Here is a 15,848-nt window from a genome sequence, read left to right as displayed (position 1 = left end):
AACTCTTTGGCATCAGGGGTAACGAGTATCTACATACATCTTTCTAGTGGGCGCAGCATTGATGCAGGAAATATGGAAATGACAGAATGCGAAAGTATTTCTCATCCGGAGAACACATAATGAATTCTTCTTGGTTAAATATAATTGCTCAGTATAACTTAACTGACACAATTGAAGTATTTTCATTATATTTTTCCAATGAGGGTATCTCCCAAGGACGCTCGAGCAATTTAGCAGGAGAATTCAGGAGAAGAAGTAAGCACATACTCTACCTTAAAACTTATTTTGATATTTATATTATTTCTTCAATATTACTTTATGCATTCTATCCACTGAAAAAATATAAAGCGGTTTATATCATTTATATAAAAATGTAATAATATAATTTTTGGGAAACTCTGTACTTTCAGGCTAAATTCCAAAATGTTGAAATCCGAAAGAAACATCAAAATAGGGAACTTTTTCATCCTTTTTCGCCTCTTAAGTTAGCAGTGATGTCAAGGATTCTTAACAAAGTCAATGGCTTTCTAGAAATGAAGACGATATGAAGATGAAACTAATTGGTGAAGTTTCGTCCGAATACTGATCTACTAGGTGTTTTCACACCCCGGTAAAGAAAAAAAGAGAGATAGATAAGGAGAGAGAGAGAGAGGCAGGGAGGAATGAATCAGAGACCGGAACACTTGGCAAAAATTAGAGAAAATCAAGTGTGTCGCCACCCTATGAAGTTGCAGGGCCAATGGGTGTGTTAACCTCGTTCCCTCGTGGTTCAGCGTGACGCCAGGGATTTTTAAGGCGGCACCGTGTTTTTCCTCCTGTGATAGAAGGGAAGGGCTCGAAAGCAGCTTTGATGCCATACTTTCCTAGGTTTTCGGACTCCACTGAATGCATCGAATCAAGCGAATGTGTGGGAGGGACAAGGAAATTTTGCAACACCGGTGGGTGGCAAAAAAAAATCAACGAGACATTACTCTCTCGCCTCAGGAAGAACAGAGTGGGGGCAGGTACTGCGTTTTGATGGCGTACTTAAATAATACCCTCCTACCTTTTGCGAGCGAAGCAAAAGCCGATCTCCTTTGAAGGTAGCAGACGCGGGTTGGGATGGGGGAAGATGAGGAGGAGGTGGGCGGAGAGGGAAAAAGAAGGATAGGGTTGGTGGGGGAAGTGGGGGGGGGTGTCGCATATCTTTCCTTCCTCTCCCCAATCCCCACTCCTTTAAGTTTCCCTCCCCTCCTTTCCCCGTACGAAGGCGAGTAGGTGATGGACGGGGGGGGGAAGGGGGCTTTTATGCCTCCCCCCTCCTCCTCTGTTCTTCCCCCTCCCCCCTCGAGTCTCTTCGCCCCTCGCAGTCGATAGCAACCGACGGAAGAGAGTGGCATGGCACCGCGTGACGTCACCATCCTCCCATTCGCTCCCGCCTCGACCGCCGTCTCTCCCTCCTCCTTCGAGTCATCCCGTCCTCTCCCCCGCCCTGCGATTCCCAACTATTCCGCCTCCTCCCCCACGAACATCCTCCGCCATTCCCCTTCCACCCGTCCCTTTTTCAAGGGCGGCACTCAAACGTGGAATAAGACGTTGTTTCCCGCCTTTCCTCCTCCCAGGAGAGAATGACGCGTTGGAACCACGGGCGCGGGTTTCAAAATGGCGCTCCTGGCGCGCGTTGTTGCATTTGGTGCTCAGTGCTCGCTTCCTCAGTTCGAGCGCGAAGGAACTGGAGAGTTATCGGATGGTTTGAAAATTTGAGACCGATTTATCGGAAGGGGCGCAGATGCTAATACACGCCCGCAGCGCGGTGACATACTACCTTGATCAAAAAGTTCCCGGAATAACCACCGTGTGGCGCTCCCATCGTTCCGATTTGAGTTCTGTTTTTTTTTGTTAAATTGGTACATCTGTTGTTGATATTCCCTTTAAATCTTAGTGTCATAACTTGACATTTGCAAAAGTTACGTAGCCAAGAGTACATCTATCTCTGTGTGTGGTGGCGATTTTTTACAATTTCAGAAATGGATTTAAATTTGCAACAACGAACTTGTATTAAATTTTGCGTAAAAAACGGATTTAGTGGCGCACGGACGTTGGAAATGTTGGAAAAGTGTTTCGGCAACGATTCTCTAAAAAAAACGGTCGTTTACCAGTGGCACGAGCGGTTCAGAAGTGGTCGTGAGTCAATCGAAGATGATGAACGCAGTGGCAGACCATCGACATCGAAAGTCGGTGAAAAAATTGATAAAGTAAAAGAAATGTTGGTCAATAACCGCAAATTAACCATCAGAGAAATAGCGGAGGACTTGAACATTGCCTATGGATCCGCCCAAGACATTGTGGTTAATGATTTGGGTTTCCGTCGTGTAGCATGCCAAAATACCTCAATTTCATGCAAAAAAGAGACCGTGTCGACGTCGCAAAAGACATGATTTGCGAGGCTGAATCCGATCCCACATTCATCAAAAGGATCATTACTGGAGACGAGACGTGGGTTTATGAGTACGACACGCAATCCAGACATCAGGCAAGTGAATGGCGTTCACCAAATGAGCCGAGACCAAAAAAACCACGTCGTTTTCAGTCAAAAAAGAAGGCAATGCTGACGGTTTTCATGGATTACAACGGTGTAGTGCATCATGAATTTTTGCCAGAAGGCCAGACAGTAAACAAAGAGTATTATTTGGGCGTTATGAGACGTTTGCGTGAAGCAATTCGCCGAAAGAGACCAGAAATGTGGGCAGAAAACTCGTGGATTTTGCACCATGATAACGCACCGTCGCACAGTGCTATCATTGTTCGTAATTTTTTGACGAAAAATGCAACAAATACCATCCAACAGCCACCGAATTCACCTGATTTGGCTCCCTGTGACTTCTTTCTGTTCAATCGAGTTAAAAAACCATTACGGGGAACGCGTTTTAGCAGCCGAGAGGAAGTAATGGAAAAATCGCAGGAAGCACTGATGGACATACCGAAAACCGAATATAAAAAATGTTTCGAGGATTGGATCAAGCGCTGGCATAAGTGTGTTGCAGTCGATGGGGATTACTTTGAAGGGGACAATATAGATTTAGATGAATAAACTTGTATTTTTAATTTTCTGAATAAATTCCGGGAAATTTTTGATCAAGGTAGTACATCATCTCAGAAAAACGTACCCGAAAGTTAATAACAAAACAGCATGCAGGTTGATTTGTCTAGAATCAATCGGCATAGTCAACAGAACCCCTGTGCCCATCAGGTGAAGCACCTTACGAAATAGATCTTCCGACGCGTAGGTCAAATAGGGCGGAGTGAGATGCCGCTCAGTTCCAACGGTCCGACGGAAGCGACTAAGGGGAAGCCCGATCTTAAGGATAATGTACCCCATCATTGACAATCTCGCTTAAATATCGGCCGAACACCGTGGGCAGAATTCATTTTAAGTTAAGTTAACACGTTAGATTAAAGACATTTTCATATGACGCTAATGAAGTGATGTTTATGAAGAGGTAACGAGAAAACATTTTTTTAGCACACCTTTTGTAATGCATTGCATTAAATTTACCTCAAAATATCTTATGCCGATAGTATATCAATTGAGAAAAATAGACGTGAGTCCTCATTTCCAAACTCTGCAGATATTTTTATGGGGAATCACTCAAAAATAAATTTGTTCCGGAAAGAACTGGAACGGTGGTTAGTCGGTGAATGGGTTCCTATGTCGAGGATCCGTATTCACATTCCGACTGGAAGAGATTTGTCGGTGTTGGAGGCGAGAGCTCTTCAAATTCAATATTATGTACATTGAACAAAGTATTACACCATTATTCTAAATCTGTCCCTGCCAGGAATAAAATAAATCTCCTGGTTTGTTTCCACGCTTCTCAAACCGGGAACCTCTTGAATATTTTTTGTCTATCTCCAATGGTGCAAATGGCTTCAACTCTTATCCACATGCCCTAATAATCAATGTAACTTTGTGCCAGCTCAGGGTGGAAACGATTTCCACCAGCAGGTAGTAGGTCTATATTTCAGCATCATTTTAGAGTCCTACTTTCTCTTGGTTTTCTTGGACCCGAGGCTGAGATTTCGCGATATGAATACAATATCCGTGGTACATCTTACTTCAAAGGACATCTTTTACATCCTCGGCTGGCTTATATCCCGCGGCATCTTGTGAGGAGGTGTATAGCTTGTTACCCACGGGACTAACCGGGTCGGTTTTAAAGACGAACTATGTCTTTTTCACGGTCTTAGGAGATGGACAGACCCCGACTCCCTCGGCGAAGCAAAAATTCATTCATGAGTGAAATCTAAACATTTTCGCACAATTCTTTTACAATTTTGTTTCATGTCTTCATATGAGGGAGAAATCTAGAGATTCCAAACGAAACATAAGTAGGATATTGGGCGTGGCTGATTGGTGAGTGATAAAACAGAATTCGATATAATAATTTCTGATTTCCGTGTTTCAGTAGTAAATGTAGGTAATCATACCATTACGGATCGGTCCATTTAGGAAGAAAATATAAATTGAACCGATGAAATTGATTTAATCTCTCTATTATATATCCATCAAGGTGATGACTAAAGTTCTATGGGTAATATTGATTGATTGTTTAATACTGAACATCATAAAATGTTAGGAGTATAAACTGAATCTTTCCAAGAATCCTCCTGTGCTCTAGGATCACTTTCTGTGCGTGTGGTCTCGTCTCGTGCTTTCTAATGACATTCAAAAGGAAAAGATTTTTTTATAAATTTCATTCCCCTGCTTTCATTGCATTCCATGAAATTGCATTCCCGTGCTTCGTTAAGGAGTTCACATATTCACTTTTCAACTTTCACCAGTTTCTCGTACCTGGGCGAAAATTAGAGCATCTGCCCATTGCGCGGAAAAGGAATTAGGGCGAGTAAATTTAATAAATTTTATTTAAAATGTTAACATTAAAAAAAAACAATGTACTTCCGATATTTACCATTAGGGTCACGTTATTGAGTCATAAAATCCAAATGAATGAACGAATCTTGTTTTTTATTCTTTTTTAATATTTGTTTTTAAAGCATAAATATTTATCATTGGATCTTTTTTTTTTCTCATTTATGCATTTTTGTACTTTATTCCGTTTCAGATTAAAAAACGTATTCCACGCAGTAAAGTATTGATAAACAGCTGGTCACATTTAATTAAGTAGGCATTTGTGGGAAATCCCTCATCCTCATATACATACAACTGTCCACTTACCCGAAGCACATTTTGTCCGATTTGAGTGCTTTACTATACAAGAAAAGTAGATAAGTAGTCCACGGAATACCACCCGAAACCTATTGGTGGCTGATTAAATTTAAAATCTTACTCTTCCATCAGATCTTCTTTCGTAGGCACAGCTGTTTTAATGCTTCGTAACATTTTCGTTCAAGTTTACTCTACATTTTAAGCTGTTCAGGAATAACTCATTAGTGGCATAGAAATCGTTATGCGTTGAATAGAATGTTAATGCTACTTGAAGCTGCGGAAGTGTTATTCATCGCACTTCGCTTCCACTCAGCCTTTGCTATTGAGTTGCCTCACCATTACATTCAACAATCTCAGGCTACTTACCTCCTCAAGTGATTTTTTTAAAATTTTATCTGCAGCTTGTAGTACTGATTTGTTGCAACCAATTGTCTACATTCCGCAATCGCGACAAAGAATCTTGAGAGCGTCTTTAGATTTATCTGTCGACTGGCACTCGAAAGGGATTCCTAAGAAGCTCGACTCGACGCATTGAGATGCTTGTTTTGCTTCCACTTGTCCGAGACAAGCGCCGAAAAAAATTTTAACTCTCTCCCATTAGCGTTAATCGATGAAAGATCGCCACCTACACGATCATGATTGTTTGCGTGATTGTTTCGTAGTGGCTCTCGAGTGGTGATTTTGATTTGATAGATTCTGATTGTTTTCATTTTGAATTGGTGTCGGCGGCTTCTCTTATATCATCTTATTTAGTTGAGATAGGGTTTTCTTATGATTTGATATCGATGCAGTGTTGACACTTTGGATTGCGCATTTGCTATCAGGAGAGAGGAAATATAAATAAACAAATTTACCCAAGAGCGACTAAAGACTCGTGGATATTATTTCAAGCTAGAGCTAACAATACCGTCTTCACATAAGAATCGCAGAAATCGAGAACTGTCACATTCTTATCTCATCTTTATACACTCAATGCCTTGGGGAGCCACCTTAGGGATTTGGCAGGGGGTGTTAACAGGACAGACATTAATATACGTATATTAGAAGAAGAATGTGAAGGGAAGATTTTATTGATATATTAGCTTTTTGCTCTCATAGTGCTATCGTTTTGAATTGAGCAAGAGAGAAATTTTCTATGTAAAATCCATTAGTTCACCAGTAGATACGTGGGTAAACCTCTGATTGGTAGGGATGGCTTTCTCTATTTTATTTTGTTATAATTGTCCGATTAGTGTGTGGGGTGGGGCTAGAATGATATAATCAATTTTCCAACAAGGATGGGGTTTGCAGCCAAGTTCGCAGTGCATGGATACTAACTAATGGGTTCCGGGTTCGTATCCCGGGTGATTCCTTTGGACAGCGATGTCCAAAATCTAAATGGATTTGTGAATTTCGAGCATCAACGCAATATAAAATAATCCTTTGGATTGATTCTGGTTTATATCATTTTTCCAGTTTTTATTGGAAAAGTTGAGCAAGAAATTTATTCCAGGGGCACTAATAAGGTGTTGCGTGTTATGTTGTTTGGTCACGTCTAGACGATGTCAGTTACATCGAAGCTAAGCTTATTTTGCAGTAACGAAAGATTAATTATTCCTAATGATTGCATTGATAAGTAACGCCAATAACTATTCACAAAATATGGTGCGCCATATCGGCCATTGTGTTTAAGTCAAGGTATAATTTGTTCTTTATTTCTCGTGAGAAAAAGTATTGTAATAAGAGTGACAAGTATGCTATGGCTCGTTTATATTTCTAATTTTTTATACCTGAATCCCCAATACTACAGGGTTCGTCCGGAAAATAAGTGCACTGAGCTCAGGAAAAAAAATTTATTACACTTTTACATATCTTAAGCTAATATTCCTCAAAATAGGACCCTTGTGAGTCGATACACTTGTTCCAGTGGCGTTCCCATTCCTGGAACGCTCCCGCGAAGGCATCATCGGGAACCTCTCGAAGACTCGTCGTCGACCTCTTCTCTGCCCTCCACGAACATCTTGTGCCACCGAAAGATCATGTTTCTGGACATGGCTGACTCCCCGTAAGCCTGGTTAATCATACCGACAGTTTCGGTAGACGATTTCCCAAGCTTTACCGCAAATTTGATGGAATAACGCTGCTCCGGCATCGCGTTCCGTGACGTGGGTCGAGCGTGGAGGGTCGCGTTAACAGAGCTCCTCACTACACCACAGCTCAGAGTCGACTGCCTTTTTCAGCGTCGCTTGCCAACATACCCCCCTCCAATCGCAGGCCGTCAGAGCGGTGCTGGGCGCACCTGGAGCGGCGCGCCCAGCCCAGGAGTCAGTACACTTATTTTCCGGACGAGCCCTGTATATAGCTGTAGGCTGTTAATAGTTTGAAAAGAGGCGTACATTTTTGTAATGTTCTGGAGAAAATTCATATTCAGTTAAAGTCGCAAATTTAAAAAATATAAAAATTGATATCTAAATAATATTATTATTGAGAAACTCTTAGATGATTAAAGGATAGAAAACAATTATATAATCAATATCTTTGTTAGAGCGCAAAATTGTCCTTCAGAGACTCCATATTTCCTTGTTTATTGTAGAATTTATTTAAGCACAGTTGGTTTTAAAATCAAGTCTGATTTAACTTTGACTTTCGGCCTTTTTATAAAATGCATAGCTTTCGGCTATTTCTTCAAACAATAAATTTATCGTTATATCCAGGGTGAATGCATTCCTCTAGGTATTGGAATAGTTGTGTCAATCACAACAGTTCTTAAATCTGAAATCAAAAGTATCTATGTAGTTCATTAGCAAACAGAAGCGTCACTTAACCAGCAGCAAAAGTCAGTTCTTATTAAAAAAAAGTTATGCTCTTGCTATTTACTTCTGCGACTTATTTAGACTAGGGCTAGACCTTAGTTAAATATAGTTTTGGATTAGGTCTGTCTAATTCTTCGAAGAATGATCAGAATACTAATAACTTGGAATGATTTGGAACGCTTGAGTTATGCCACAAACAGACCTATTCCAACAGGGCGTATCATTGGCGAAGGCTGCAGGGAATATAAATAATGCAGAACTAGCCAAAGTAGTATATTACATGCAGCCTTGAGTGAATACGGGAAATCCATTATTTTATGCCATTAAAATTTATATAAATTCTTATTATTAATCCGCAACGTTAGTGTAAGATGTTATATGCCCAGCAGATTTATTTATCCAAACCTACTTGATCTAATTTATGTGTCAAATGGGCCTAGTTTTCGTGCAAACGGCATCGAAGGATAACCGCTACATAAAATTTAGTTACAATTTTAATTAGAATCGAGCAATAATTTGTGTGTGGAAGACAACTCGATGAAGGCTACTTTTCTAAACGCTTTTTTGGATCTACAGCACAGCAGTGAGCAACATGTACGTTGTTGCAATGATGCATAGTTTATGACTAAAGAACGCTGCAGTTCAAATTGGTAACGAGCCGAAAACAACTGCCAGCAACATGAATATATATGAATAGAAATGGGAAAAAAGGATGCATCGAAATTTTTACTTCCAAGCAGGAGGATCATTCCTGTCCTGACAATTATTTAAAAAAAATAGGTTTAGTGTTTGAAATTGGCACTTCCAAGGCATAGTATTCAACTTTCGCCACGTGGAATCGGGTCTTTGCGCCCCAAGCAAAGTCGCACTTGTATCCGAATATGCGGTCCAATTGAAATTTCTTGAGCAAAATGTTGTGCGGAATACAAGAACGTGGAATGCGGAATTCAGAGTTGTTTTTTGATGACATATTTGACTTGTAGTCCTGTAGAGGGTGTCTTGTATCTTCGAGAAAACCAAAGAGAAACACAGTGTTGAGTAGAGGCTATTTAGTAATGGAGCAACACACGTCCTCGGAGTGAAATGAACCACTTACGCTCGTATGTCGGTACCCGATTGCAAAGTGAGAGATGTAAAGCCTAAGTGCACGCAAATGGAGGGCAGAGACGGCGTGAGTGACCCGGCTCAGGTAGGTACACTGCGGCGGCAGCTCGTGCAGGATATCTACGCGGTGCAAAGGTAAGTGCCCATCAAGGGCATCCCTATGCTTAGTAGGAACTCTGTGGAAGTGCAGTGGATGATGCAGAGCTGAGATGCCGCTCGGATCCCATCTGGTGAGATGCAGGATGGTGTCCGGGTGAATGTCGCAGGAGCCAATGTCTGCCTACCTCCGTGACCTCTACCTAGTCTACCTCTGTGACCTCTGCTTAGCCTAGTTCTGTGACCAGTTGCGAATCTGCAAAAGTCTTAAAGGTTGTTTTTTCATATATGAATAAAATTAGTTAATTTTTAGCTATTTTTCTGAAAGAAAAGCAATGCACCAAAATATTTTTTTAAATATGGTACTAATTTAGAGACCTCAACTCATGCTGAATCAAATGATTATATGTTTTTGGGGCAGATGGAATTAAAAACTAGTGTTAGGCATGAAATTAGTATTTATTTTAAATTTTATCAATGCCAAAATAATCCACAAGGGGAGAATCAACGCCAAAAATAATCACCACGGTCATCCTGAATCGGCCATTGGCTATGGCATGGTCGGGGTTTAGCCTGCTAAAGGCCAAAAAAACTATATATATATATATATATATATATATATATATATATATATATATGTATATATATATTTATATCAATGAAATATATATAGTTCATTGAAGTGCCTCTATTTTTCGGCCCTGAGAATGTCAATATAGATTATAATATCAATTGGTTTTTTGTTAATATTCAGCTGGATAGCGTATTTTAAAGATATAAACAGACCCACACATAAGTTGTGATATCACGTGTGACGTAGTGGAACTGTTCCCTAATGAGAGCTTGCAAGCTGACTTGCAGTTTTGCATTCAATGGTCCCATAAAGATGAAAAGTCTTTGATATTATGTTCCAAGTTAAGGAACCAGCCTCAGATTTGATCATTTATTGGCTTGGGGCTACTCTCAGAACTGTTGCATTTATATCCACTTCCAATGAATTTCTATGAATTGCGCAATAATCAAAGGCTACTGAATCTTCGCATATCTACCTCGGTACGTCAAATGTGGACAATCTGCAGTGAAGCAATGTTTGGAGCTTCCTGTTGAATCATTTCTCTGAGATTAAATCCTGTTCGAAATCCGTCCACTGCATGTACAATGCTTTTAAGAAAATATTCTCCCAATGGCGTTATTATTTTCTCTTTTTATTCAACCAATGTAACATAGACCTATAGTAATTTGTAAAATATTTAAAGCATCTCGTGTATATTTAAAGTATCTGGTGTATACCATCTATTTGAAATTTCAGTCATCATCAGAGATATTAGATTCATGTTCTAAATTTGTCATGTACGATGTAATATAATTTCAACTATTTGCTTTTCCTTAATAAATAAATACCCCCAATAAATAAATTCCCGTTTATTTCCGTCGATTTCACATATTGTTCCAAACACATTTAGGCCATTATCATCTTCGGTATACGTCAGTTGACGTTGTGTCTGAGAAAGACTGAGTTAATGTAAAACTTTTCGAAGCACTTCCTGAACTGATTTTCAGTTGCCGATATATATATATTCATGTCCAGCAAATGTATCCCTCATTTGCGATATGGGTAGAATAAATCGCTGTGGGTGAACAAAATTAATTTTTGTTCGACTGACTACTGAGAAGTTATGATGATGCAGCTGAAGCCCATCCAATTAATACAATTTGTGCGGTGATCCGTCGTGTGAAAGAATCAAAAACGCGTCTGGGATTCAAACATCAATACTTCCAAAAACCGTTAGTTGTGTGTCAACTAATTTCTTACCAAGTAATCTTTTTTGAGATGAGTTGCTGAGGCCCAAGATCCGAGCCCTGTGGGACTCCAGTAATCGCAGAAGGCCATGTTAACACCTTATTAGTTATTTATGAATGCAACAATCTCCAGATACATATAAATGGAATATCGCCATATAAGTTGGCCCATTTATTATTCTTGGCAATCTACCGGTAAGATAGGTTTTGGATAGACACAAGCCACCAAAGAGTACAGCGACAATTCCGTCTCTTCTAACAGAACACGACCTGAAATCCAAAATTACTATAGCCTTCAATTCCGCATAATTATTTTTCCCTTCATTCCCTTCAACATACATATCATATTCTTAACCCTTCCTCGTTTACCCAACATTCTCCCCTCTATTACAATCTTCAACATTAGATTATCGATCAAAATGCTTTGCATCCATCTTTCATACCTCCTTTGGGTTTCTCCCAAAACTCCCTTCACCCTACTCATTATTATTCCTACCTCTTCCTCGGATGCTTTCCTCTCTGCTCACTTCACCTTCTCCATTCCTCTCCGCACTCACATTTCCAAATCCTCCTCCAATCCACGCCTATCATCCTGCTTTAATGACCATGTTTCTGCGCCGTTAAAAGCCAGAGTCTATATCAAAGTTTTTACGATCCTTTTCTAAAAGTCCTTACTCAACATATTTGAAAATGCATGTATTACGAAAAATGAATAATTCATTTCACTCAAATAATTCTAGGGTAATTTTGATTTGTAAAGCTTAATTTTTTAATTTTGTTCATAAAAGGACATGATACACATTCAATATTTCCGGTAATTTCACCGTAAGGAAGTGGAAAAATACTTCAGACTACATATTATGAGTTTTTTTGAAATAATTTGGAAAAAATAGAATATCGAGTCTAAGTTTGAATGAAGATGGTCGAAAACTACAGATGAAAATCGATTTGCAGTGGATGTATGTCTAAGGCTGCTGAGAAAAGTGTCCCAAATATAATGTTGCTATGGCAGTGAATGAGTTCTGGTACCTTGTTCTAAGCAAAAAATAGGACCAATTTCCATTAAAACTCTTTGTTTTTGGCTTAAGGTCTTGTAAAAGACAAGCAACAAACTTATCAAGATGGCCATTTCATTTAAAAACATTGGATATACAAATATTCCTGAAAGGTATTTTCGCCCTTTTGATGTCGTCAACTGCCCTGGTTGGCATTTAAAGGGGCTGATTTGATCTACACTTTTGACATTGTAGACTAACGCAAAAGTTTATAAGGTGTTGGAGTTTTATATTTATTTCTTCAATGACGTCACTTTATGCAACGACAGCAGAAATCAATAATCGGTAAAATTGACCAATCACAAGCATTTAATGAGTGTGCAGACAAAAAAAAAGCATAGAGTAGAGTTGACCTAGATGGATATACATGTATATGATACGTGACTGCTCAAGGAGAGAGTGCTGCTTATAAGTACACCAGGTTTCCCAACGATAAGAGTACACACTTTAATCGGGTGGAATTACAAATTCAATAATTTCATTTCATTTCGGTGTATTATGTAAATTCCATAAATTTGCGCAACAAATTGCTAGAGCACTTGATTTCGTCTCTAGCAACAATAGTTTTCAGAAGTTTATTAACATAAAGGCAGCTTTTAAAACAACAGCTAATCATCAAATTTGCTTTGGTCTTTGAATTGCCGAGAGTAAAATTATTTATGATATACTGTCTCAGGCGTGACTTGGCGGAAATTTTTCATAATAAACAAGCACACAATTAAAAAAAAATTATTTATAATTACCTGTTTGAATGTCGATTCACTGGAAGCTTTCTTTTCTGGAGTCTCATTAATTTCATTGACCTCACAGTGGCAATACATTTGTAGATCATTCACTTCAAGCATGCTCTTTCAGCATCGATAATTTCTGGCAGCCCCCTGACATAATGAAAACAACAGAGGCCCAAGCACCGAGCCCTGCGGGACACCCCTAATTATAGAAGTACATGTAGACAATTTACCACCTGGCCCCTGTACAGATTCTTTGCGCCCATCATCATGGAAATGAAACCAATTCATAACACCAGAGGTAAATTGGAGAGATGTCAATTTTCACTAGAACAAAGTTTGACTTACACGACCAAACGCTAATTCGAGATGGATTAGAATAGTGATCATTCCTTTGTCAACGCAAACCTAATGCTAAATGTAACATGGAAGAGAGCAGCATGTATGCACTTCAAAAATCTGATTAATAAGGGTTACAGAACTTGTGGGAGTGAATGGATTCAATATTTTTTTTAACTATATATGTTTAATATTCTATTTTTTTCAAGAATTTTTGAAAATTTGAGTTTAGAACCTGGAAAAAGGACATTGTGAAAGTTAGGAATACATACATGAGACTTTAGAACTCCCCATTAAAAGTAAAAGGGTTTCGATATCAGGTTAGTCTAGAATATTGAAATTTTAAAATATAGAATATGCATTCAATCATTGCGAATACCATGAAGCACTAATCATTTACAACAGATGTATAGTACATAGTAGTGTGCATTAATGAAGGAGAAAACAGGAACTAACATTGGTAATTGGTTTCATAACAACAACGCTATTCGTTCCGAAAGAGAAACAGAGATGACTGGACCACTTCGAGCGTTCCTACAAACCAACAACAAGATTGATAACAGGGGACAACTGCAGTAAACAAAATTAGACTTAAGGGAACGTACGTTTGTTGGTGATTCATTCGACACCCCCCCCTCTCTCTCTCTCTCTCTCTTACCCCCAAACGTTAATAAGTTGGCCATCACATGTCTCGACACGCGCATCAAAATATATCGTACGTGCGTGCGTCCGCTGGCGATCCCCGCTCGTGGTGGGACGAGGCACTTGGCCGTTTCATGCTTACGCGGAGGCCGAGGGGCGGGCATGTGCTTGGCTTGTATTTCGGCCGTGTTCGGAGGGCGGAGGTAGCGTGGGAGGGCGGAAAGAGGATGTTTGTGTGTTGGGCGGACGAGATAAGGGAGGGGAGGAGCAGATAAGAGTTGCCCCCACACCACGGGTGATGCTGCCGCTGCCCTGGGGGATGTTCGCCCCCTCCCCTCCCCCAACACCACCCATCCTCCCACCCACCGTCCCCTCGCACAGCTTCCCAGTGAAGCCCGCCTGCGCGCGCGTGGATGGTCGGAGATGAACTTTGAACTGGTTGCCCCGGAGGCTAGGAGCGCGTGTGTGCCTAACAGGAAGAAAGAGTTCTCTCTGACCACCATGGCTGCTGCGGACCGAGACTAGCTTACCGGATACTTTAACCAGTGTAATCCTTTACACTCGTCAAAGTCGACAATACGAAATCTAGTCAGCCTTGACTACTGTCCACATTTTTATCGCGATTAAGAAGTAATTAGCTTAAAAATCTTTGGTGTCATCTGAGGGCAATGTAAATGTCCAGGAAAAAATTAAAATATATAATTTATAATTATGGCAAAAATATTGGGGGGGTGAATTTTTGTTGGGGGGGTACTAAAATGTGTCTGTTAATCGGTTTAAAATTTATCAAGATTTAATTGCGTAATATCATTAATCAGGCACCAAATCTGTTGTCATCAACAGATTTGGTGCACTTGAGGGCATTGGGTTAATCAGAATGAGAACTGAGAGCCATCATTCGTTTCATCATCACGAATGAGTGGAATGCATTACAGGAAAGGAATTTAGAAAGGGTTTATGCCTTTTTGTTATGTTATTAACGGTAGTTGGTTTCACCTCACACATTTCAAAGGTTTTTGGAATAGGATTTCTTATAAGCCCCCTCTGCCGATTCAGAGAATCATCCATCGGGATTACCCCTGACAAATTTCTGAAAAAAGCAAACTAATATCGTCGCTATCTTCTCTCGCTTCTCCAGCCTTTCATTCCCAATCCCATCCCCATAGTTTCTCCGTTTCTCAGAGAGAGCTGAGGAATTAATTGATCAGATATTTCCTTCTATCGGTATTAGTATCCTTGATTGCAGTTTCTGGGGTACTTGGATATTAGATTAGAAGTGAACAGCAATGAAAAACTGCAGTATGGACACCATTTCGGGCAATTTCCGAGGCACAATCATGTAATTTATGTTACATAATAATCAGATAGATTGCACTCTCCGAAACCAGTGATATCAACTAATTCCTCAATCAGATTATTTTTAACACGTAACCAATTGTACAAGTTTAGAAAAAAAGACAAAATAAGTTTGTAAATTCACTGAAATCGTATTCACCCAAAGACGTTTTTTATTATTCGATAATATTATTGGTTTTTCATTCTAAATATTTAGGTAAACACTTCACTTTAAATGGTGTATATATGAGTTTCACCGTTTGGAAGAAAGTTAGGGAAATTATTTTTTGTGCTTGGTGTTTTTATGGAAAGGATAAAAATTGTAATCACGTTAGTTAATTAATCAAGTAGACAAACAAATAAAAACTATAAAATAAAACAGATTATCAATATCGCTATTAACAAAAAACAAGTTTTTTAAAAGATTTTTTAATCACTTCTTTATGAGGAATAACTCAAAAGATGAAATACTCGTATAAAATTCTTAGAGCCAGAGGGTCAATTCTGAGATACACTCAAAACTTATGCTATACTACTGTTCACACCGTGTTTGGTGTAACATTTGGAAGGAATCCAAGAAAACGAAGCTGAATTTATGATGAACTGACATACTGGAAATAAGAATATGCATTAGAATAACTGACTATTTTGATGGCGAAATATTTAAGAGGAAAATAGAAGATGGCGGTGATGGTGTCTGTTTAAAGTTTATCTGGATGATGACGAATGGAGGAACAAATGAGAGGGGCCT

This window comes from Hetaerina americana, unplaced genomic scaffold (assembly GCF_022747635.1).
Source record: "Hetaerina americana unplaced genomic scaffold, ioHetAmer1.1.p SCAF_9, whole genome shotgun sequence".
Classification (NCBI taxonomy): Eukaryota; Metazoa; Arthropoda; class Insecta; order Odonata; family Calopterygidae; genus Hetaerina; species Hetaerina americana.
This window is presented reverse-complemented; position numbering follows the sequence as displayed.